The 24153-nt window shown below is 32.9% G+C and overlaps 1 non-coding gene across 1 annotated transcript; it reads left to right on the forward strand.

The window, feature by feature from the left end:
* The first annotated feature begins 6573 nt into the window (after positions 1–6573).
* LOC126010101 (small nucleolar RNA SNORA51) lies at positions 6574–6706 on the forward strand. Its single transcript, XR_007496237.1, has one exon. It is a non-coding gene; the product is annotated as a small nucleolar RNA SNORA51 (small nucleolar RNA).
* Positions 6707–24153: the final 17447 nt, after the last annotated feature.

Here is a 24153-nt window from a genome sequence, read left to right on the forward strand (position 1 = left end):
GAATTTCTTTCCTTCTTCTTTTTTTAATTTAGATTGCTCTCTGAACTAACTTTTATCCTTTTTGAGCTAATTTCAAACAGTTCTGCTTGCCAGCCTGTATCTGCTAAATAAAACACCATAATCAAATGTCTGGTATGCAAAACAGGAAAGTTTCATCTGATTCTAAAAGACATTTGTTCTATTCCATATCTATAGTCATGGTATCTAATTAAAGTCCTTAAATTCCTTACTAAGACATGAAAGGTCAAATATGTGAAAGGATGAAGAAAAGATAGTCAATGAATTATTATAAACCAAATTGGCTTCTAGGGCACTAAACACCTTCAACTTGCTTCCCCCGACTCCTGGCAGGTCCTCCTAGGCCTTTGGCACCTGGTATTATCAGATCAGCTGCTGGTTTACTTGAGTCTGAACACTCCTTTTCAAGGTCATAGGGTTCAACTGTAGAATTAATTTATTGTGGCTTCAAAACCCTTTTATAGCAATATATTTAGTTAATGAACACAAATTCTTAGGAAATAAAGTGAGGGAAAGTAAATAACGTGCCTTAATAAGTGATTAAATTGTCCTCCAGGCATATACTTTGCATATGAATAATGATATTATGATTAATAGGTTATCTAATACATTAACAAAGGCAAAAGCTAACATTGTCTTACATTCTTGGAATTTATAAGATGCTTTGATTTTGAAGAAATCACTTCGTGGTCTTTTCGACTTTTCACATGCTCGTCTCCAAGTTCACTGCTGAGCAAAAACTACATACCTTCTCCTTGTACTTAAATCTTAGAAATCTGCAGTAGTTTTCATCTTTTCTAAATATGCAGCAATCTGTATGCCCCACATACTTCCACAATGTAACAGATTAGGAAGTAGTGAAATCTTTAAAACACTATCTGAGTGCATCTTTGTCTTATTTCACAATGAATGTACTCTCGTTTCTGTGGGTTTTTGCTTTTAGTACTGCAATAATTAAACAAATGAAATAGTTTTCTACTATAAAGTCTGAATGATTAAAACATTGTGATCTGATCATGATGTATGATCTTTTTTAATGAGGTGTTGAATTCGGTTTGCTAAGATTTTGTTAAGTATCTTTGCATCAATGTTCATTAGTGAGATTGGTCTGTAGTTTTCTTTTTTGGTGGTGTCTTTGCCTTCTTTAGGAATGAGTGTGATATTAGCCTCATAAAAGGAGTTGGGGAGGATTCCTGTTTTTTCTATGGCTTTGAAAAGCCTATGGAACAGTGGTAATAAGTCTTCTTGAAATGTTTGATAGAATTCACCTGTAAATCCATCTGGGCCTGGGCATTTGTTCTTAGGGAGTCTTTTAATTACGTCTTCAATTTCCTCTGAAGTGATTGGACTGTTTAGAGTTTCTAGGTCTTCCTTTTCCAGTCTTGGAAGAGGGTGTTTGTCCAAGAATCTGTCGATTTCTGGTGGGTTCTCTAGCCTAGTTGAATATAGTTGTTCATAATATGATCTCATGATATGTTGTATTTCTTGGGGTTCTGTTGTAATCTCTCCCCTTTCATTCGTGATCCTAGTAATTTGGGTGTTTTCCCTCTTTTTTTTTGGTAAGTTTTGCCAATGGTTTGTCTATCTTATTTATTTTTTTGAAAAACCAACTCCTGGTCTCATTAATTTTTTGTATTGTTTTCTTAGTCTCTATGTTGTTTATTTCTGCTCTGGATTTTATGATTTCTTGCCTTCTGGTTGTGGTTGGATTTCTCTGTTGCTGTTGTTCCAATTCTTTGAGGTGATCTTTTAAACTGTTGGTTTTGTTATTTTCCTGTTTCTTAACATAGGCCTGTAATGCTATGAGTTTCCCCCTAAGTACTGCTTTTGCTGTATCCCATAAATTCTGACATGTTGTCTCTTCATTGTCATTCGTCTCAAGGAATCTTTTTATTTCCTCCTTGAGTTGTTCTTTGATCCAGCCGTTGTTAAGCAGTATGTTGTTCAATCTCCAGGTATTAGTTTTCCTCCATTGCTTCTTCTTGACATCAATTATAAGCTCTGTTGCATAGTGATCTGAAAGGGTACTTCTAATGATCCTTACCTTTGTGGTCTTATATAGGTTGGCTTTGTATCCTAAGACATGATCTATTCTGGAGAAGGTTCCATGTGGGTTTGAGAAGAATGTGTATTCTACTTTCTGGGGATGGAGGGCTCTATATAAGTCTATTAGCCCTAATTCTTCTAATTTTTCATTTAGAGCTCTTATTTCTTTACTATTTTTCTGTTTGGAGGATCTGTCCAGTGGTGATAGTGGAGTATTGAGGTCCCCTACTATTATCACAATTCCCTTCATGTGTTTCTCCAGGTTTGTCAGTAGTTGCCTCACATATTTTGGTGACTTTACATTAGGTGCATAGATATTGACCAGGGTTAGCACTTCTTGATCTAATGTTCCCCTGATCAGTAAGTAGTGCCCCTCTTTGTCTCTGATCACTTTCTTGAGGTTGAATACAATTTGGTCTGATATAAGAATGGCTGTCCCTGCTCTTTTTTGTTTTCCATTGGCCTGAATAATTACTTTCCATCCTTTAATTCTAAGCCTGTGCTTATCCTGTAACTGTAGGTGTGTTTCTTGCAGACAGCAGAAGTCCGGTTTATTTTTCCTAACCCAGTTCTCTACTATATGTCTTTTAATTGGAGAGTTTAGTCCATTAACATTTAGGGAAATTATTGATAGAGAGGACTGTTGTGCAGTTGTATTGTGTGGCGTGGTTGTTGTTACAATCGGGGGTTTGGATTGTGTAATTCGTCTCTGAGTAAGTCGCTTAGGATCGGCTTAGTTTGCACAAATAGTTCAAGTTCGTTCATATTTGTGAATGTTTTTAGTCTGCCCTCCCATATGAATGATAGTTTTGCTGGGTATTGGACCCTGGGTTGGAAATTTCTTTCACTCAGTCGTTTAAATACGTCATTCCACTGTCTTCTTGCTTGAATTATTTCAAATGGGAGATCTGGTTTGATTCTTATGTCCTTTCCTTTGTACTTGAGGTTTTTTTTCTCCCTTATTGCTTTCAGGAGTTCCTCTTTCTCTTTGTTTTTCGCCATTTGGATTATTATGTGTCTTGGTGTGGGTTTATTAGGGTCTATTTTATTAGGGACTCTCTTGACTTCTTGGATTTGTCCTAAATTGTCTTTCCAGAGGGTGGGAAAGTTCTCTGTTATTATCTCCCTGACTACTTGTTCTTCCCCCTTCCCTATTTCTTCCCCTTCTGGTATACCCACAATTCTTAGATTGTTTCTTTTGTCCTTATTCATTAGATATTGGATTTTTCCTTCCAGTACTTTGCCTTTTTTTTCTTTGTTGGTTTCTTGATCATTTTTATATTGCAGTTTTCCTTCGAGTTCATCGATGTGCTTCTCCAACTCTGTGGTTCTACTCGTAAGGCTTGTTATTTTGTCTTTTAAATCCTTCACTTCTTTTTGTATGGAATCTCTCATGTTCTTTAACATTTCTTCTTTAATTTGGCTTAGTCGTTCGTCCATGAATTTCTTATACTCGGTTGCTAGGGTTTCTTTCATTCTGTTTAGTAATTCTTGCATTTCCTTCCTCATGGCCGCTTTTAGGTCTTCTTCCCATGAATCTGTGCGCTTTGGTGGACTTGGACTTGGACAGGAATGCAAGGTTGGTTCAACATACGCAAATCAATCAACATTATACACCACATCAACAACATGAAGGACAAAAACCACATGATCATATCAATCGATGCAGAGAAGGCGTTTGACAAAATCCAACATCCGTTCATGTTAAAGACACTCAGCAAAATAGGGTTAGAAGGCACCTTCCTTAAGATAGTTACAGCTATTTATGAAAAGCCTACAGCCAACATTATACTTAATGGCGAGAAACTAGAAGCATTCCCACTAAGGTCAGGAACTAGGCAAGGCTGTCCACTCTCTCCACTCTTATTCAATATAACCTTAGAAGTCCTAGCAATAGCAATCCGACAAGAGAAGGGAATCAAAGGAATTCAAGTAGGGAAAGAGGAACACAAGCTAGCTCTATATGCTGATGATATGATGATATACATCAAAAACCCTAAAGAATCCACAGAAAAACTCCTAGAAACAATCAACCAATACAGTAAAGTGGCTGGATACAAAGTCAATACACAAAAGACAGTAGCGTTTTTATATACAAACAATGAAGTTGAGGAGAGAGAGATTAAAAATACAATTCCATTTAAGATAGTATCAAAAAATATCAAATACCTAGGAATCAACCTTACAAGAGAAGTGAAAGATCTATACCAGGGAAACTTCAAAACACTTCAGAAAGAAATTGAAGACGATCTAAAGAAATGGAAGAACATCCCATCCTCATGGATAGGTAGAATTATCATAGTCAAAATGACTATTTTACCCAAATTGCTATATAGATTTAATGCAATCCCTATCCAAATCCAGACACAATTCTTTAAAGAAATAGAACAATCAATTATAAAATTCATTTGGAACCATAGAAGACCCAGGATAGCTAAACACATTCTGAAAAATGAGAAGTTGGGAGGTATCTCCTTACCTAACTTGAAACTATACTATAAAGCCATAGTAATAAAAACAGCATGGTACTGGAACAGAGACAGGACCTCAGACCAGTGGATTAGAACAGAATTCCCAGACATAAACCCCCAGATATATAGCCAACTAATATTTGATAAAAGGGGCAAGAATATGAAATGGAACAAAGAAAGCCTATTCAACAAATGGTGTTGGTACAACTGGAAACTCATATGCACGAAAGTGAAAATCGACCCATATCTCACTCCTTATACAAAAGTCAACTCAAAATGAATCAAAGATCTGGAAATCAGACCTGAATCTATAAAGTTTATCGAGAATAAAATAGGCAGAACACTCGAAGACCTTTATATCAAAAGGGTCTTTGAGAATGGAGCACCAATGGCAAAAACGTTAGCATCAACTATAAACAAATGGGACTATATCAAACTAAAAAGCTTCTGCATGGCAAAAGAAACCCTACTTAATGCAAGAAGACAGCTAACAGAATGGGAAAAAATCTTTTCACTTGATATATCAGATAAAGGGCTGATATCTAGAACATACAAAGCGCTCAGAAACCTGAGTCCTTCAAAACCAAACGAAGCCATAAAAAAATGGGGAGACGAAATGAATAGACATTTCTCTGAGGAAGAGAGAAGGATGGCCAACAAACACATGAAAACATGCTCACCTTCACTCATCATCAGGGAGATCCAAATCAAGACAACAATGAGATACCACCTCACACCAGTGAGGTTGGCTCACATCAAAAATAATGGGAACAACCTTTGTTGGAGAGGATGTGGTATGAAAGGAACTCTCATTCATTGCTGGTGGGAATGCCCCTTGGTCCAACATCTATGGAGAAAAGTCTGGAGAGTGCTCAAAGAACTCAGAATTGAGCTGCCATTTGACCCAGCAATTGCTCTCCTAGGCATATATCCCCAAGATGGAAAGACATTCATTCCAAAATACGTATGCACCCCACTATTTATTGCAGCACTCAGTATAATAGCCAAATCTTGGAACCAACCTCGATGTCCAACAACAGATGAATGGATCATTAAGATGTGGTACATATATACAATGGAATATTACATGGCAGTTAGAAATGATACAATCACAGACTTTGCAGCAACGTGGATGGACCTAGATCATGTTATGTTAAACGAAGTAAGTCAGAAGACAAAAGAAAAACACAGAATGGTAGCACTATTCTGAAACACCTAGAATACATAAAAAACAAAAAAAGGACATTGAAGAAGCATAACTGCTAGAACCACAAAGAAAGACTTCATAAACTCCATTCCCTGATCTGCACAGCCACCAAGATCTCTAGAAACAGGTCTGATTTTACCATCCAAGATAAAGTAGAAGTCTTCCACATACCACGAAAGCAGCAAGAGGAGAATAAATGATCTATTTTTTTTGACGTCTTTATTTTGGTGTGGAGATTACGGTTGATGTCTCCAATATTATTTTATTTTATTTTGTTTTGTCTTTTTCTTTCTTTTTGCACTTGAGTATGATTTGATTTCAGAACCGAGATTATTGTGTGGTGCCTGTTTTTATTGTTGTGGTGCTTATCGGTTATTTAATTCGATATTTTTTGTGTGTGTGTGTGTGTGTGTATTGTTGTGGTATTTTAATTACTTTTTTCACATCCTCTCTCAAACTGAGGTTGGAAGCCTCTAGACAGGACTCTGCCTATTTTCAGTATATTTGATTTTTGATTGAGAAGAGGACATATTAGGTGATGGGTATTCCCCTGATTTAATGTGAATATGTACCCAAAATACTACAGTGAAAGATATGTAAGCCATTATGGAAAAAAAAGAAAATTGTGTTTTTAATCAGAAACTTTCTTTGACTTTCATGTATTATTATATTAATTATATTATATGTTATGTTATGTCACTATATTATGTTATATTAGTTTACCTTATTATGTTAATCAATTTTGTCCTTTAAATGAATTCTTACTTAAAAAAAAAAACCAACTTTAGTTTGCCCTGAAGAAAAGAAAAAAATAAATAAAAGATAAAATAAGGCCTCCCAATTCTTACCACAGGCTGTGTTCTTTACACTGGCTGTATAGAAAGAGGAGGTACAGTAAAGGCACCCCATATACACCTCAACACAGGCCCCTTGCCGGGTATGTATTGTGAATTGGGGGACAAAAAAAAAACATTGTGATCTGGCAATTGACAAAATAATTTTTTTCTTAGAGAAAGCAGTTAAAACTAACAGATTATGGGCCAGAAAGATAGTACAATGGGTCATTTTCTTGCACATGATTGACCTGGTTTTGATCCCAGCAACACATGGTCCCCCAGCCTTACCAGGAATAATCCTTGAGGACAGCATTCAAAGTAAGCCCAGAGCACTGTCAGGTATGGCCACAAAATAAATAACAACAGCAACAACAAAACAAAAGTAAGAGATTCTTACTTAGGACGTGCTCAGTGGTAGAGTACATGTGCCTTGTCTGTGTGAGCACCTAGTTTAATCCTTGGCACTAAGGAACAAAAAATAAAGCACTCATATTTTCATAGAAAAAAAGTAACAGGTTGTAAGAAATATGAGTGACAGAGAAGAAACTTTACATGGATAAACTTCCTGGTCTGAATTTATCCTCACCCAATGGTGGCAGATTGTATAACAATAAATTAATTGGGACTAGAGAGATAGTACAATGGGTTGTATGGTTGCCAAAAGCAAAAAAAAAAAAAAAATTACCTCATGTTATAATTCTGATTTTATTTATAAATGCTTTTTTTCTGCTACAGAGTTATCTAACAAAATTATTTCGTCATGAAAATACAACTAAACTATGGCACACGCCTTATACTTGGTTGTGCCTTTTCATGGCATGTGATACCTATCCAAATTCAAATTTTTTCAAGAAGTTCTGTTATTTTCATTTGTAAAGTAGGTCTTATCACATATGAAATGAGAGTCTATGGACTCAAAGAATATAATAGTTATGAATGCATTTTGAAAACTTAAGAAGTAATTGTATTTGATGCAAATCACTCACTCTTACGCTTACATTTTAAAAATTTATGGTGAATAATTTAGTTTTTCTACAAATTACAAATGTAGACATTAGCTTCTACCATATTTAAAGAACCCTAATTTATGTTATACAATTGTTTAAATACACTGAAATAGTTTATAAAGAACTTTTTATTATAAAGAAAATATGGAGTTACCAAATATAACCACTTTAATATTTTCAATATTTCTATCATTGTAGTGTTTCTTTACTTGTTTTTTTTTGTTACTACATTGCAAAATTTTTTATTTATTTACACTTTATTTAAGCACTGTGGCAAACAAAGTTGTTTATAATACAGTTGTTTGGGGCATTCAATGTTCTAACTCAATCCTATTAACAGTGTCACCTTCACTCCATTACTGTCTTCAATTTCTCACCTTCATCTCAAGACTTTCCCTATTAGCTGGCACAACATATATATATATATATATATATATATATATATATATATATATATATATATATATATATATATATATATTGCTTTTGAGTCACACTGGGCTGCACTCAAGGGTTACTCAAGGGTGCTCAGAAATCACTCCTGGCAGGCACAGTGGACCATATGGATGCCAGGATTCGAACCACTGGATTGGCTTCATGCAAAGCAAACTCCCTATGGCTGTGCTATCTCTCCTGGCCCCATATTTTTTTTTTTACTTATTATACTAAATGGCTAATGAAATAATCAAAAAATGCTTTAGTAAAAGAAAAGTTGTGAATTGCATTATACTACACAATGGGGTCATTAAATCATATTCTGAGGGTTTACTAAGCTGTTTGTTACTAGTTGGTTATTCTTGTTATTGCTTATGTTGATGAACTTAGTTGGTAGCTATGCTACTTTCCCACTTACTTTGGTGTGTTTTTTGGTATTGTGGAATTGGGATGCCACACATGCATATATGTTTTCCTGCATTAGGATTTATAAAACTGGGCCAGGGGGGGAAATGGTGGTGGATGTGGGTCTAGTTTCTAGAACTTCCAGTAATATGGTGAGGAGAAAGCTCCTACTCCTAGAAGACCCCAGAGTTTTCAGCTCAAACCCCATGTGCCTGTAATTTTTATTGGCTTGTTGTCTCTGCAGAGATTAATTGTGAAGCACCAAAGTTGAATTGTTTGTATGGCTGAGGCTTTGGGTTATGGTTGTGGTTGCTGAGTCACTAGTAGTGAGAATCCTGCACCCAACTTTCCAAAGGTACCCCCAGAGTTTTCATTTGGAAGACCACTGTACCAGTGAATTTTAGCTATTTGGCTTGTATCTCTTTCAAGATTAGTTGTGAAGTTGGACCAATGAGTTTATGGCAATTCTGTGGGATGTAGGTGTAAATTGTATATTTATTTAAGATAAATAAAGGTAGTTTTTTTAATCTTAATTTTTAAGATTTTCTTTTAGGGCTTTACTTTTATCACCTTTTTTACCAACAGGAATTGTTGAAAGCCCTTTACTGTCATTTAAAAAAGACAGTGTTTACGCTATCTTTATGGTACCTAAAATGTTCCACCGTATTTAATAAATAGGCTCCCGTTAGGTACTAAACCTATGAGGGTGGTCACTGTATTCATAATCCATTCTATAATGAAAATAAGTATTTCCCATTTTAATCTGGTCAGGTAGGCAGTACCCTGCCAAGAGTACTTTATAACTACTTAATATTTTATGGCCATTTGAATGTAAATAAGCTTGTCAAGAGAATTTGGATGATTTATTTTTATTTATATATTTTTTAAGCAACTATGCTTGGCTGGCACTTTTTCCCAAGATCACCCAGCTCTAATTTTAAAATTCAAAAGCTTCACATTTAATCCCTTGAGCTGGCCTGGTACCTTGCACCATCTGTTTCCATGGTTTTGTTATAACAGCGAGCACCTGCAGAGTTTTGCAACATTTCAAGCTGGTTGTGGATAAAAATCAAAATAATTATAATTTTCATAAAGTAAAGACTTCCATTCAGATACTACAATCCCATCTAACATGGATTTTGGAAAACCAGTCTTGGTCATAATGTGTTTCATATGGATAAAGGTAATTTATTTCTATTTTGTTTTTGTAGAAGATCAATCCATTAAAACGCATGTACAGTTAATGTAAAATTCTCACACTACAACCTCAACTAGAAAACTTCTGTGCAATCCTAGTCAGTTCTTAAATCAAGGATTTTGATCAGACACAGCTATTAGGAGGTAACAAAGATAGTCTTAATTACTGTACTTTATTTTGTTTTATATGTTAATATAACTAAAAATAAGACATATTTGACAGAATTATCCGTTTCTGATAGAATATAAAAATATATGAATTATCCATGAAAAACAATGGGAGAATGTTTTACTTCCTAACTTTGGGACAGAAAAACATGGAAATTTGTATGAGAAATATGTGCTTTTTGGTTAAGTAAATGTCTTTCATTAGAAAAATATAACACTAAAATATTTATATTATTTATTATAATTGGATAATTATGTAAAATAAATAAAAAAGGAGAATATGGATGTCCAAGCACTGACATTTCCTCTTTAAATTGGTATCCAAAATAAATCTTAATAAACTATACTCTTAAAGTACTGTCTTTTTATTCACATTGTATTTAAAAATTATTTAAAAGCAAATTTATGTTTTATTTGAACCAATTATAATAAATTTGATTCAGTTTATCTAGAAGTAAGCATGGTATTAAGAGTTCTCTTGTACAATTATTGTCTCATTCATACATTACGAGATATATGGTAGAATACTATTAGGAAATGAAGAGTTGTATCTCTTCACCACAAGGTACAAATAATACTTATAAAAAATGCTAAAAAAATATTGACAATTGAGATACTTCTTGGCACTGTCCCTAAATCATGTTAATTGCTATCAAGGAGAACAGGTGAAAGTTTATTCTTATAGGAGTAGTAAGAATTCATGTGGTCTTAGTAAAGATATTATGATAATACTGAAATTTTAGGAAGAGTAGTTATACTGATGGTGAATTAGTAATAACTGCAATGTCCAATAGATTAGTGGGAAATACAGAGATTTTCCATGATGGATGTATACAGAACAATGTACTGCTTGATATATTAGAAAAAGTTGAAGGTATATAATTGTAGCAGAAAAAAGCTAATAAGCAATAATTCTTTGATTTCCTATGTACAAATAATTAAAGAGATATTTTTAAAAATACCATTCACAATTGTGCCTTAGAAAATCCAGAATTTTGGAATCTCACTAAACTGAAATACTGGAGGACCTATACAAAGAAAACTACAAAGCACTACTTCAAGAAATAAAAGAGGACATGAGGAAATGAAAACATATCCAAATATCCCTGCTTGTGGATTGGAGACATTTACATCATTAAAATGATGGCAATACTTCCCCAAACATTATAAAGATTTGATGCAGTCCTCTAATAATACCCATGAAATTTTTCAAAGAAATACAACACAAGAACGGAGCTGGAGTGATAGTAGGGAGGGGAGGGTGCTTGCCTTGCACACAGCCAATCTAGGTTTGATCACAGCATTCATTATCCTTACAGGAATGATTACTGAATGCAGAGCTAAGAGTGAACCCCTAAGGACCAGTGAGTGTGGGCTCAAAACTGCAAGAAAAGTTCAAACAATCCTGAAATTCATATAGAAAAATTACCCCCTTCATATCCTTGAGCAAAAAGATGGGAGGCAACACTTTCCCTAACATCAAATCATACTATCAAACAATATTAATTAAAACAGCATGGTATTGAAATAAAGACCCACAGAACAATAAAATGGAATAAAATATTCTGAGACAGATCTGCAACTATGTGATTAGCAAATCTCAATAAAGGAAAAAAAAATTTAAGTGGAGCAAAGAAAGCCTTTTGCTGTTGAGAAACTCATAAGCCCCCCCCCCACACACACAATAAACTCAGACCTACTTCTAACTTCATGAACAAAAATTAAAGCTAAATAGATTAATGACCTTGATATCAGACCTGAATATATAAGGTACATAGAAGAAAGTGTAGGCAGAACTCTCAATTACATTAAAACCTAAAGGCATCTTTGAGAAGAAAACACCACTGACCAAGCAAGTGGAAGCAAAGATAAATATGTGGAACTACATTAATTTAAGAAGGTTCACTGCACCTCATCAGAAAGGTTGACCAGGATAAAAAGAATTTTCACATGATGGGAGAAATTTTCAGCACCTATCTGATAAGCATTTAATAATTGGGTTGCTAGGGATCAAGTCCTGTTCAGCTGCATTGCTTTCCTGTGGTTTCTACTATTTTCTGCTTTTCCTAATTTTTTTTTCTTTTTTTCAGCTTTGAATGTTCAATCCACTTCTAATTCAAAGGTTCTATACTTTGAATTTTGCATTTAAATTTCATATGACTTTTTGAGGAAGATTTCCTAATCTTATTGAAAAACTCCTACCTACAAACCCTTCAGTTTATGCTACTATTTTTATTTTATTTTATTTTATTTACTACAAGCTTCTAATTTAAATGTATTTGTACAGGAATATATATATCTTAATTTAAATTACAGTTATGCATGTAGGGCATTATGGATTTATTTTTTATTTTGCTGTATATATTTGGAATTTATTGGAACTATGTCCTTTGTTCTTTGGGGTATATATCAAGTTCTGGTATTACCTTCTTCATGCCAAAGTGTTAGTGGTACTTTTGACATGATTCAGTTTGATCATCTTGGAATATCAAGTTTTAAGGACTTGGAAGTAATATTCACTCAAAGAAGAAGTTACATAGGGATTGAATTTTTACATGAATAAAAATTATACTGGAATCATTTCTGGAAAATGGAGGTATAATTTATATGACTTACACATACTGTACTTTTAATGTTTTACATAAAATATTTTTAAAGAGAGGACCTTGTTTAAAACTGGATAAATATTATTTCTTTTTTAAAAATGTTTATATAATTTCTTTATTTAAGCACTATGATTACAAACATGTTTGTAATTAAGTTTCAGCCATAAAATGCACACACCCCCTTCACCAGTGCAATTATTCTTATTTCACATACATGGAATTTTTATGTGATAAATTTTAATGTTATTTTAAAGTCTAGTCATTGTATTTTTATTTTAAAAGGGAATTAGTGTCAAATATGTATAAAATGATAGCTTAATGAAAATAAATATATATCTAAAAAGTTAGATCCAAAGTAGCAGGCAGAGAAAGAGCAGGCAAATATAATAAGAAAAATGTAGTATGTAGACTGCTTAGGGAAACTCAGAGCAAGGAACATGTGAAGAATATAACAAGATATAATATAGAAGTAGAGAGAAGTTAGAAACTGATATTCTGGGCCGAAGAGATAGCACAATGGTAGAAAGTTTGCCTTGCACGTGACCAACCCAGGAGGAATCCGTTTAGATTCCCGGCATCCCATATGGTCCCCCAGCCTGCCAGGGGCGATTTATGAGTGCAGAGTAACCCCTGAGCACTTGTGGGTTGACCCCAATCAATCAATCAATCAATCAATGGATAAAGTTTAAAAACTGGAAACATAATGAAAGACTCTATCCTAGGCTTCACCCTAGAACAGGTGCAAAAACCAAGACCACCAACTATAGAAAACTGATTAAAATATCAGTGATGGAACAGAACTTCTAGAACTGTAAAGAAAGACTCCAACTTATGACCTGTGCAAATACCAATATCTCTAGTTACAGAGGCCTGATTTTATCATCCACAACTGGAAGTTTCAAGACACCACAAAAGGACCTAGTGGAGAGTAAAAGAGCATGTACAGAGCCTGTAGTAATTCCTTGACAGTATACTTCAAGGGCAGAGAAACCCTGTACCTCCTTGGCCAAGGAAATTCCCTTTCTAACCTCCCCAATATTTACTGTACCTATGCAAAAAAAAGAAGCACAAATTAAGTTTGTTATTGTTGTTGTTTGTTTATTTCATATTTTGCTTTGTTTTGTATTTATTTTGGGATCATAGTTATTGTTTGGTTGTTGTTTTTTATCACTGTGGTGTTTTTTGGTTTATTTTGTATTGTTGTTATGTTTTCTTCCTTTTTCCCTTTCTTCTCCTAAATTGATATTTATGGCCTCTAGAAGGACTTAAATAAGTCCAGTTTTTGCTTGTTTAATTTTTAGCCCTCTTTTTCTTTTTTCTTTCTTTCCTTCAAACAGAACCACATAACTTGAACCATCTTGTTCTGTCTCAATTGAGAGGGGAAATAATGGAGGGTGCCAAGACCAAACAGTTGTATGAACATTGAGTAGAAATAAAAAATGATCAGACTTAAACACCAAATCCAAAGCCAACGACAACAGAATCGATACCCAATCTACAACAAGCTTGACATAGAAGGGACCACTTATACTAGCAGCCTGGTGAACAAAAGAGGGGGCTATTGAATGCATGCTGGGACCAGAGGTGGAGGGAGGACAACATTGGTGGTGGGAATGCCCCTGATTTATTGTCACTATGTACCTAAAATATTACTGTAAAAGATTTGTAATCCACTTTGGTCAAAATAAAAATTACTAATAAAAAATGGAAGTACACAATCAACATTAGAATTGATAAAATAAAATTGCCCATGGACCCACAATTGGTCAATACAAACAGTTCTAAGTATTAACAAGATTTTAACATAAGCCTGACTAAGAGCTTAGGTTATTTGTTGTTACTGTTGTTAATTTTTCTTTTTTAACTAAATTCAGCATTTGAGAAAATTATTCTGAATGAATGATTGTGAATAAATTAATGCATGCAAAGCCTATAAAAAGTTTTAAAAAAGAATCTAATATTCCTTAGACATTATTATAAAAGTTGAGAGTGCAATTTTATGGTGAAACATGTATTCTAGTAGCACTCTTGTAGAATAAATATAAATTAAAAAATTATAGCCAAGTATCAATTACATAAATGAACCCTGCAACTATCTGATATTTACTGAAGGATACAGAAAAATGTGAATGTCAGACTTTGAAGAAAAGTGGTAGAGGACAGACTTTTCATTTACAGTTTTTGGCCTGAGATCAGAAAACATTCAGTACATAAAGTGATTAAAACTCCAATTGAGGGTTGAAGATCAGATAGATAGTACAGTGGGGTAGAGAGTTTGCCTAGCATGTAAGTGACCTGGATTTAATCCCCCAAGATATCACTCAAAAACCCAAAGAAACAATAACAATACAAAACAAACCCTTCCAGCTTAAAAGTGCCATAGACAGTATACAAGGATTGAGTTACTTGAGTTGCTTGTGAATAAATCTGGTTGGATCAGTGTACCACTCTGCACAGAGACAGGAGTAAGCACTAGGTACAGCTGGGTGAATCTTTCCCACCCCCACCCCAACCCAAAATCCAAAGTTTTCTTGTTGAAAATTGTATGTATATTTAGGACCCCAAGATTACACAGGTTAGAGTCAATACATACTAGTGAAGCATGAAAGATCTGACCAAAAATTTTAGCTTTACCAAAATAAAATACCGGTATTTCTAAATATCAGTATAAAGAATAAAGGCCAATACTTGAGCATCCAATTATAAGGTTTTTCTTCATTCTGCATATGTAATTCTCTAGTGAAAATTGGTAATATAGACCATATTATATGATGTTGTACATACTGACATTAGGAGAAATTGATTCTCCCCAAAGTCCAAGGTTTATAATAACAAATCCAATGTTTACATGGCCTATTTTTTTATCCCAAAGGTAAGCTCAGATAATGTTTATTATATCATTACATTTTTGCCTGTGACAGAGAATGCATATTTTTATATTGTATCACGAATAAAAAAATATATGTCACAATGCTATCTTATTGTTGTTTTTATGAAAGGACAATACAACCAATAGTACAACAAAAAACACTATCATTGCTTGCAGGATGACAGATCTGATCAAAATATTAGAAGAGCCTTTAGAGAAGTGACTAGGATTGCACAGTAATTTTCCAGTTGAGGTTCTAGTTTGAGAATTTTTCTTTAGCTGTGAATGTGTCTTAATGGATTGATTCTCTAAAATAAAAAAAGGAAGAATGTTTTTGATCACCAAATTTAAATAAGACCTTTAAGGTTTACTTTACCTAGCCTCTACTATATCACCTTTTTAAAATTTCTGCTCTATCTAAAGTTGCCTCTCTGAGACAGACAAAAGGTTGTAGTCCATCTTCCCTGGTAAAATATAATCTTCGTTCTAACAAGAGTCAGGCCTTTCCATTTCATAGTGATCTATAAATATTTATTGGGCAAATGAATGAATAGAAGCCCCTACCTAGTCCTTAATTATAATATTCCTGATCACATGGTAATTTTTGGCCATCTGAGTTAAGCCTTTATTGAAACTTTGGTCACATATTTTCTGTCCAGACAAGTTATATATTCTTTCATTGTAAGTGATACAGATTTGAGAAATACAAACTAATAATAACAAATAATAAGAATACAGTATTAGTATCCTATAAACAAAAACATCAAGGTCAATGTTTATAAAAATGTAATATTACTATCAATTATTCTAAAAAGTTATATATTTATTATAGATTGAATATTAATAGAATAAGTTTTGAGATAATCAATGTTCTTAAGCTCAAGTAAGGTATTCAGACAGTAAATATAGGTATAGATAGAATATTTTGAGCTTAAATTGATCATAATGCTAAAACAAAAGACTGATTATGTAAGGCAACATAGCTGATTTACAATGAACCGTATGTAACACGATTATTGATTTTCTATATGAGACAAAATTATTCATTTTAATATACTTAATATTGGTCCATCCCACAAAACGATAAAATAATCACCTTATATATAAGTTATCAAATGAGAAGTTATGAAGATAACCATCAGTATTTCAGGCATTATAGTGTTTTATAGTGATAGAAAATAATAAAATGTATATTTTATATATTTCATTCTGTATATCAAGCATTATTTTTAAAGGTATATCTTTACTGCTCTTCTGATTTATCATTTCTGAACTAACCATGTGAAAGTGACTTAGAAATTTTATTATTCTACAGACACATATAAATATATTTTATTTTCTAATACATTAAAATAAAGGTAAAACTTTATGTTTGGTTGCAATATGACTCATATTAAAAAGTTATAACTTAATACAAATGTGTAATTTAAGGTTAAAGTGTGTTACAAATACTTCTTTTAGCAGATTTTTTCCCAGTATTTATGGAGAAAGAGCCAAAGTATTATAAAAAAAATAAAATAAAATAAAACAGATGCTTTATTGTTGTTGGGCTATAAACACTCCGGTTGGTAATACTAAAATCCACACAGTACTTAATTTATCTAACCTTCTGATAGTGAATGAACAAAGGTAAAAATAACAGGCTAGTTATAAACTAGTACTATGGTGATGACTTTGTGAATTATTTAAAAAGGGCATATTCAATGTGACCATAGAGCCATCAATCATAATAGACATTGATGAGAAAAAGAGGTTTCAGTCACTTCCTATCTGCAAGGAGAACAATTCTATCTCACAGGTAGCTGTGAAGTGCTGGGTGACCTGATGTCACTTGCATTGTTGCTCTACCCTTTGAACAGAGCGAGTAGATTCTCTCAATATTAGAATCGAATGAGTAAATAAATTCGCAGTTCACTGCCACTCTCCTTCCGAGTGCACACTTCAATTTGTCTAACAATAGAGAGGACAGAGAAGCAGAAATCTCTTAAAGCGCAGATGAATTTTTTATGGAATGTTCAAATTCAGCTGCAAAGGATGGGGTTTTAAATGATAGCAGACACTCTTTTAGAGAGAGCCCCAAGAGACAAAATCTTTTGGAACTGTTTTGTACTGAATTCATTCCTTTCCACGTAGACATCCATAGCTTTTTTTTTTTTTACTGACATCCTGCTTTTACTAAATTGTTTCACTCTGAGTTTACATTGATCATTGATCACTTTCTTTATTATAAAAATACAGAATAGTTCTTCAAATGCATAAAGATGTTCTTAAGGCATACGTGCTGTCATGCTGCTTTATTTGTCTGCTTTTTCAATACAGAAATTAAAAAGAGAATAATGTTCAAATTTTTTAAATAACATTGATAAGTTTAGTTTGTTTAAGTAATCAGATTAATTTTACTTGCCACAATTCCTCACTTGGTGGTTTTGTACCAGAAAGTTACTGCATGCACTAATTGTAGTATTTAAATATTTTAGTATCTTCACCCAGACAAAATTCTGTAAAAACCCTCTGGCATTTACAAATAGCAAAGCTATGAAAATCTGTGCTTATTTTTCCTTTCTGGCTATATAGTAAAATTTCTCAGCTCATTCCAGAACACTCCCATTTCATGACAAAAATCAATGAATGAATTATTGTTTCTGCAAACATTCTTAGAAAAATTAGTAATGCAGATTAATAGGCTTTTCTCTTCATTTCTAGTTTCCCTTCCTCTTCCCCACTCAGGAGTTTATTAACTCTCTCTAATAGAGTAGAAATCTGAAGCATATTTGTATTTCATTCTGTATATACAGCACACACAGTCTCAAATCATGTTCACTACTCATTTTTATTCACTTTTCACTGTAATATATTCTGGAAGTATATTCATCTCAACATAACCTCCAAAATCACTTTAAAAGTGTGTCCCACCACTTAATTGTTAATAACAGGTAAATCAAAGGTAAAAGATAACTAATTAATTTTCTAGCTCAGTTTTATTTTACTGTAACTGTTTTGTGAAAATATAACAAAACCCCATTAGTGTTAAGGTAAGCCCATGAAACAACATAATATAATGCAAGAAAGACATTTAATAGTGTAGAGGAATGTTAAATTACTAATTAACTCCAAGTTACTGTATAAGAAAGCATAGTAATTTACAGGATTATTGCAATATGCAGCTTGGATTGCCATGAGGGTCAGCTAGGGAGCATTTCTTTCCATCCCTCCCCCCCTTTGTGTGGTGGTTACTGTAGAGATCTTCTCACATTAAAACGCACTGTCCTACCCACAGTTCATTGCTGCTAATTAGCAGCAGTTCAGATTTTGCTAGCAGTCATTTTTTTTCTATGTTAAGCTGCCAAATGTTACCAACTGCTCAAGATTCTCCATGCACAAAGTGTCCAGCTGCCCAGCTTGTACCACAATGCTGTCTTTCAGCTGTTTCCTGTCAACTTTTACACCTGTGCAAAGAAAACACTAATCAAATTATCTGTCCTGTTTTTGCTATCAGAAGAAAGGTTATCAAAAGTCTTGTGGATTCTTTGACTCATGCTCATCATGTATTTCCAGAAAGGCACACTGAACTTCGTCTCTGTCTCTCTCTTCCCCCCTTCTGATTCTATGTCTCTGTGTCTCTGTGTCTCTAACCTCTGCCTCTGTGTGTCTGTCTGTATCTCTCTTCCTTTGTCCCTTTGTCCCTTTGTCCCTTTCTCTCTCTCTCTCTCTCTCTCTCTCTCTCTCTCTCTCTCTCTCTCTCTCTCTCTCTCTCTCTCTCTCTCTCTGACCATCTCTGTCTGTCTGTCTTTTTCTCTCATAAACACAAGCACACACATCACCTTTTCATCTAAGCACCCAGTTGGGACCGTGGCTCTCTGAAACTTAAATTGCCACAATATCTACCATGTCAAAGTCAAGCGTTTTCATAGTCTATTTAAACTGTTATTTAAGAAATAAGGCTAGGGAAAGTCATCTTTTAGTTTTACCTAAATATATAAGAAGAATGCCATAACTTTGATTAATAATTGATTAAATAAACCATTCCTACATCAAAGACAGGAAGAAGAGCTGTTCTCTGAAAGGCTAGACTATCAAATAGGACTTTGTTGTCTTCAACACTGCTTTAGAACTACAGCATTACAGAATAAGGAAACATTAATTTTTGAGGTCTGAAATAATCACGTAAAATAAAATTGGCTCCTCTTTCTCCTTAATTAAACATGGTAGTGTTAAAACACTATCAATTTAGAAATAATCATAGAGCCTAATAATTTCCTGTCTGTTTCATTGGCTTTATGACTAATTTATATTTAACCTTCTTGGGAACCTATGATCAAAATGTACTTTTAAAAAAATTCAAAGCAACTGTCTAATATCTGGGTAAAAGAGAATACAACTTTAAAATGTTTTTAAAATGAATGATGATATATAATGACTGTATTGCTTACATAGTTTAGTAGAAAAAGTAATCACTACTTTCCTATGATCTTATTTTATACATGTTCAATTTATTTTATATTATACTTGTTAAAAGTAATTTTATATTTTGAGGACAATATGTGTAAAAATGTGTATATTGACACTGGTATTAACATTATAATACATTTAATCAGGCTACCAGTATTGAAGAGGATTAATTTTCATTTGTATGTTATTTCTGATAAATTTACTATTTATATATTCATCAAAAATAATAAAATTAACTTATTTATACTTGAAGAGGGTTATAAAGTTAGATTCTGATGTGTATAGAAAATTTATTGTGGTGACAGGCAAGATTTCTCTCAGATTCTGATCAAAACTCTTGCCCAAGGGCAATACAGAATGAGTGTCAACTTCATTTTGCTGTTAAGTTTCACAATAATTTTCTCTAGAAATTTTAGTCACAATATTCTGAATCTATATTTATATAACAGCTACATAACTCATAGAAGGCATATAAAAGTATATGTATTTATGTTTTAGAATCAGAATCATGCTATTAATAGCAAATTAGTCCTGTGGTTTTTCTATGAAACAATAAAGATGTTCTTTAAGTATTTAAGACTATCTTACCAGAACTATATTTAAAACTATATTTAAAGTTTCTACTAATATAACTATTTCCTCTCACTAATTAATTATTTGACAAAAACCATCATGTATGTATATAAGTAGGACAATATAATTATGATTATTGATAAAATATTTTTTCTTTTCATTCTTTCCTTCATTCTGAGCAAATCTAAACTCGTGGAGAGAGTCAATTGGAAGTTTACTCTTTATTACATAGCAACAGACAATCTTATAGGTGCTGGTAAGAAAATGTACAAAATAAACTATTTAAAGCTAATAGTACATTTTATTTGTTCAAGTGTCTTATTTTTCATAAACAAATTAAGCCTTCAAATAAAAAGTATGACTGAATAAGATGGCTAATCTTGCTGAATTAAGTAAAACTACATATATTGGAGATAATTACATCTATTTTATAGTTTTATATTGATGAAAAGACAGTTTTAAATTTCTTGTGAATTGCATATCTTCTTAAAATCTGATTAAATTATAAGCCAGTTCTGGCTAAGCTTCCCCTGTTTTTTTCATTATCATATCTTGTAAAATAGTATAGAACTAACTTGTACAAGCTGTTATGTAACTATCTAAAAACACAAAACCTTTTTCCATCCAAAGATATATTTGTAATAAGAAATAATGGTAATCTATTAGATGGCTAACAATTTGACCCAAGAAAGTGAGTTGGGTTGTGAACAAGTTAGAGATTTGGACTTGATATTGTCATAATACCATTGAAAATTTACTATAGAATCTCTACAAATAAAAATCAACTCTCATATGTATGCCAAGTTTGACTTTTTAAAAACTTTATGTGTTAGTCAGAAATAATTTTCTCTGAGGACCTATTAAAATGTAACAATATTTTATGGACTTTGAAGGGGAATTTCAAATAATTAAAAATTGCTGCTAAAAAGTAAATATGTATGACATGAAGAGCCTGGAGGCAGATGACAATTTCTGATTGGATTACTTGCAATAAGATGTGAATATAAGGTCTCTAGGGGGAAAGAATGCTACTAAATAAGCTTTGATTCTATTTCCAGAGCCTTATTTTCTCAAATAATCATCTTCGTGTAATCCTATAAAATATTAGCTATGGTAACATTTGTGACAGGTCTAATAACCAAGTAGTTGTTCAGGATTTAAAATTATGACTTCATATAGAATATAAGCAATAGAATTATGATAATAAAGAATAATAATGATAATGACCACTGATTTTTAAAGTCCGTATTTGTATGATTTCATTCTTCAATAAATAGTATAGATTTTCTAGTCTAGTCTATGATGACAACAACATGTGGACTTGAAGAAACAAGTGAGATAGAATATAGTTTTTGGAGTGATGAAGCTGAAATAATTAAGGCCAGATTCAACACTAGCTCTGTCCTGACTTGCATCATATGTATTTAGTTTATTTCTGGGTGACTCAAAAACTTTTTGCCAAAAAAAGGCGTTATTAATTTTAACTCACTGAACAATGAATAGGGTTATTTAACTATTGGCAATTTTTATCTTCAATTAGAAAGTCAAATTTATTAAGTGTGAACTCACCAGAATAATTTTAGTTGTATTAGCAATATTAATACATGTGAGAAAAAAGGTTTTTTTTATATCTTCCTAAATTTTTTAGGCTAGCTGTGTTTTATACCTAGCCATCTCCTATTTAGATTAGATGTAAAATTGTTTTTCTGCACTTAAGAGGGTAGCTTGGGAAATATGAGAACTAAGAATAAACAGCCTTACCCCCAGGACTCAGGATTTTGAAGTGCAGCTTCATCATACAATTTCATTATACAGTCTGCCAATAATTAACAGGGGCAAAATCTTGAAGGAAATATTTCTAATGAACGCTAAACAATATTTGTGAACGCAAGTAACAGTCTAAGTAAAAAAGGTTTTCCAACTTACCAGCTAAAATGTTGCAAGCTAATATGAAGTATCTCGAATAGCTCTCTTCTCATTGGAAAGCCTCAAAAAACTTGATATTCTTTTTCAAGTTCTAAAATAAAAATAAATTTAACTTTTTATTTTAAATTTACAATCTCCAAACATATACTTTAATGATTAGAAGACAATTGCCCTTTTTGTTAATTTAAGTTAAATTATTGTTTCCCTTTGGAGCATAACATTTTCTACTATAGCACTTCTTAATCATCTAATTACTTTCATCTAGTCAGATATAGTTTAACTTTCTTTTTTGACCTCTTTATTTTTATATTTTGTCCTCTTTATTTTTGTTTTTGGGTCACTCGGCTGCAGTCAGGAGTTACTCTGGACTCTGTGTTCAGAAATCGCTCCTAGCCGATTTCTGAGCGTAGAACCAGGAGTAACCCCTGAGCACTGCTGGGTGTGAACCAAAAAACCAAAAAAAAACAAAACAAAAAACAAAACAAAACAAAACAAAAAAATCCAAAGAAATCGCTCCTAGCAGTCTTGAGGTCCATATGGGATGCCAGGATTGAACCCAGGTCTGTCCCGGGTTGGCAGCATACAAGGTAAATGCTGTACCACTGTGTTATAGCACAGATCAGCCCGATATGGTTTAACTTTCAACACTATCCAAAAATAGATTTAAATAGAAAGATGAATGATGGTATCACATATGATTAGGGTAGGTAATTGGCTGTGTGAGCAAACTAGAAACTTAGGTAGTAGTTAATGCTGCTGTCTTGAAGTAGATTTTTTTTCTCTAAAAGTCTCAGATTTTAATTTTTTAAGGCCAGATAGTTGAAAAAATTATAGACATTATAGACAATAAATATTGGTTTAAACTAGGGCCGGAGTGGTAGCACAATGGTAGGGCATTTGCCTTGCCCACGGCTGACCCAGGACACATGCAGGATGATCCTCAGTATCCCATATGGTTCCCTGAGCCAGGAACGATTTCTGAGTGCAGAGTCAAGCCAGGAGTTACTCCTGAGTGCCACTGGGTGTGGCTCAAGACACCACAATAAATAAATAAATAAATAAATAAATAAATAAATAATAAAGGTTTAAACCTCATCTACAAAATATCTTCATACCTAATTCTAAGTTTGTGTTCTAATAAGCAAATGAACTCTATAATTAAGTCTAACTATAAAATATGAATTTAAAATACTTCTATTATGCCAAGGTTGAAGTTTCCAAATTTACTGAAACCCTTCATTAAGCCTTGTGTCAGGAGATAGCATGAAAATAATGTTAATAGTATACACAGGCTATAACAAAATACATATCTTCTAAGAACTAATGAAATACTCAATAGATATATGAATAATGTAACTTATGAATGTTATTTTTATGAAAAGTAATCTAGAGTGGGAACATAAACCAGGGGAAATTTCTCCTGAGTAGTTGGTTTAGATGTATAGTTGGTTTAATGGTTCAGAAACCTATAAGGAGTATGTTAGCAGTAAAATCATTATGGATTGCCTAGTTCACTTAGCAACACACATTGAAAACTGGTATGCCAGGTGCAGTACAAGAAAGAATTTGAAATGCATCATCTCAGATTTTATAAACATAATGCCCAATGGGGATATTGGTGCTATAAATAGGCAAACAAGAAACAAGTAGCTAAAATCTCTAGTAGTGATTAGGACTATTTAAGGCATCTCAAGATTATATGATATATAAGATAGCCTCCTCATTGTTGTAATATTTAGTTTACATCTAAATGTCAAGAATAAAATAATAAGTGAAAAGAAAGGCATCTCTAAACTTAAAAAAGCATTCACCTACCACAGCCTGAGTAATAAAAGCTAAATTTATGTAATTGAAATTTAATTTGAGAAACACTTGATCTTGTCTAATTGTCACATCTATTCACATTAGATTTAACTATTAAATAATACATTTAATTAGTT

The sequence above is a fragment of the Suncus etruscus genome, chromosome 5, assembly GCF_024139225.1.
Source record: "Suncus etruscus isolate mSunEtr1 chromosome 5, mSunEtr1.pri.cur, whole genome shotgun sequence".
Lineage (NCBI taxonomy): Eukaryota > Metazoa > Chordata > Mammalia > Eulipotyphla > Soricidae > Suncus > Suncus etruscus.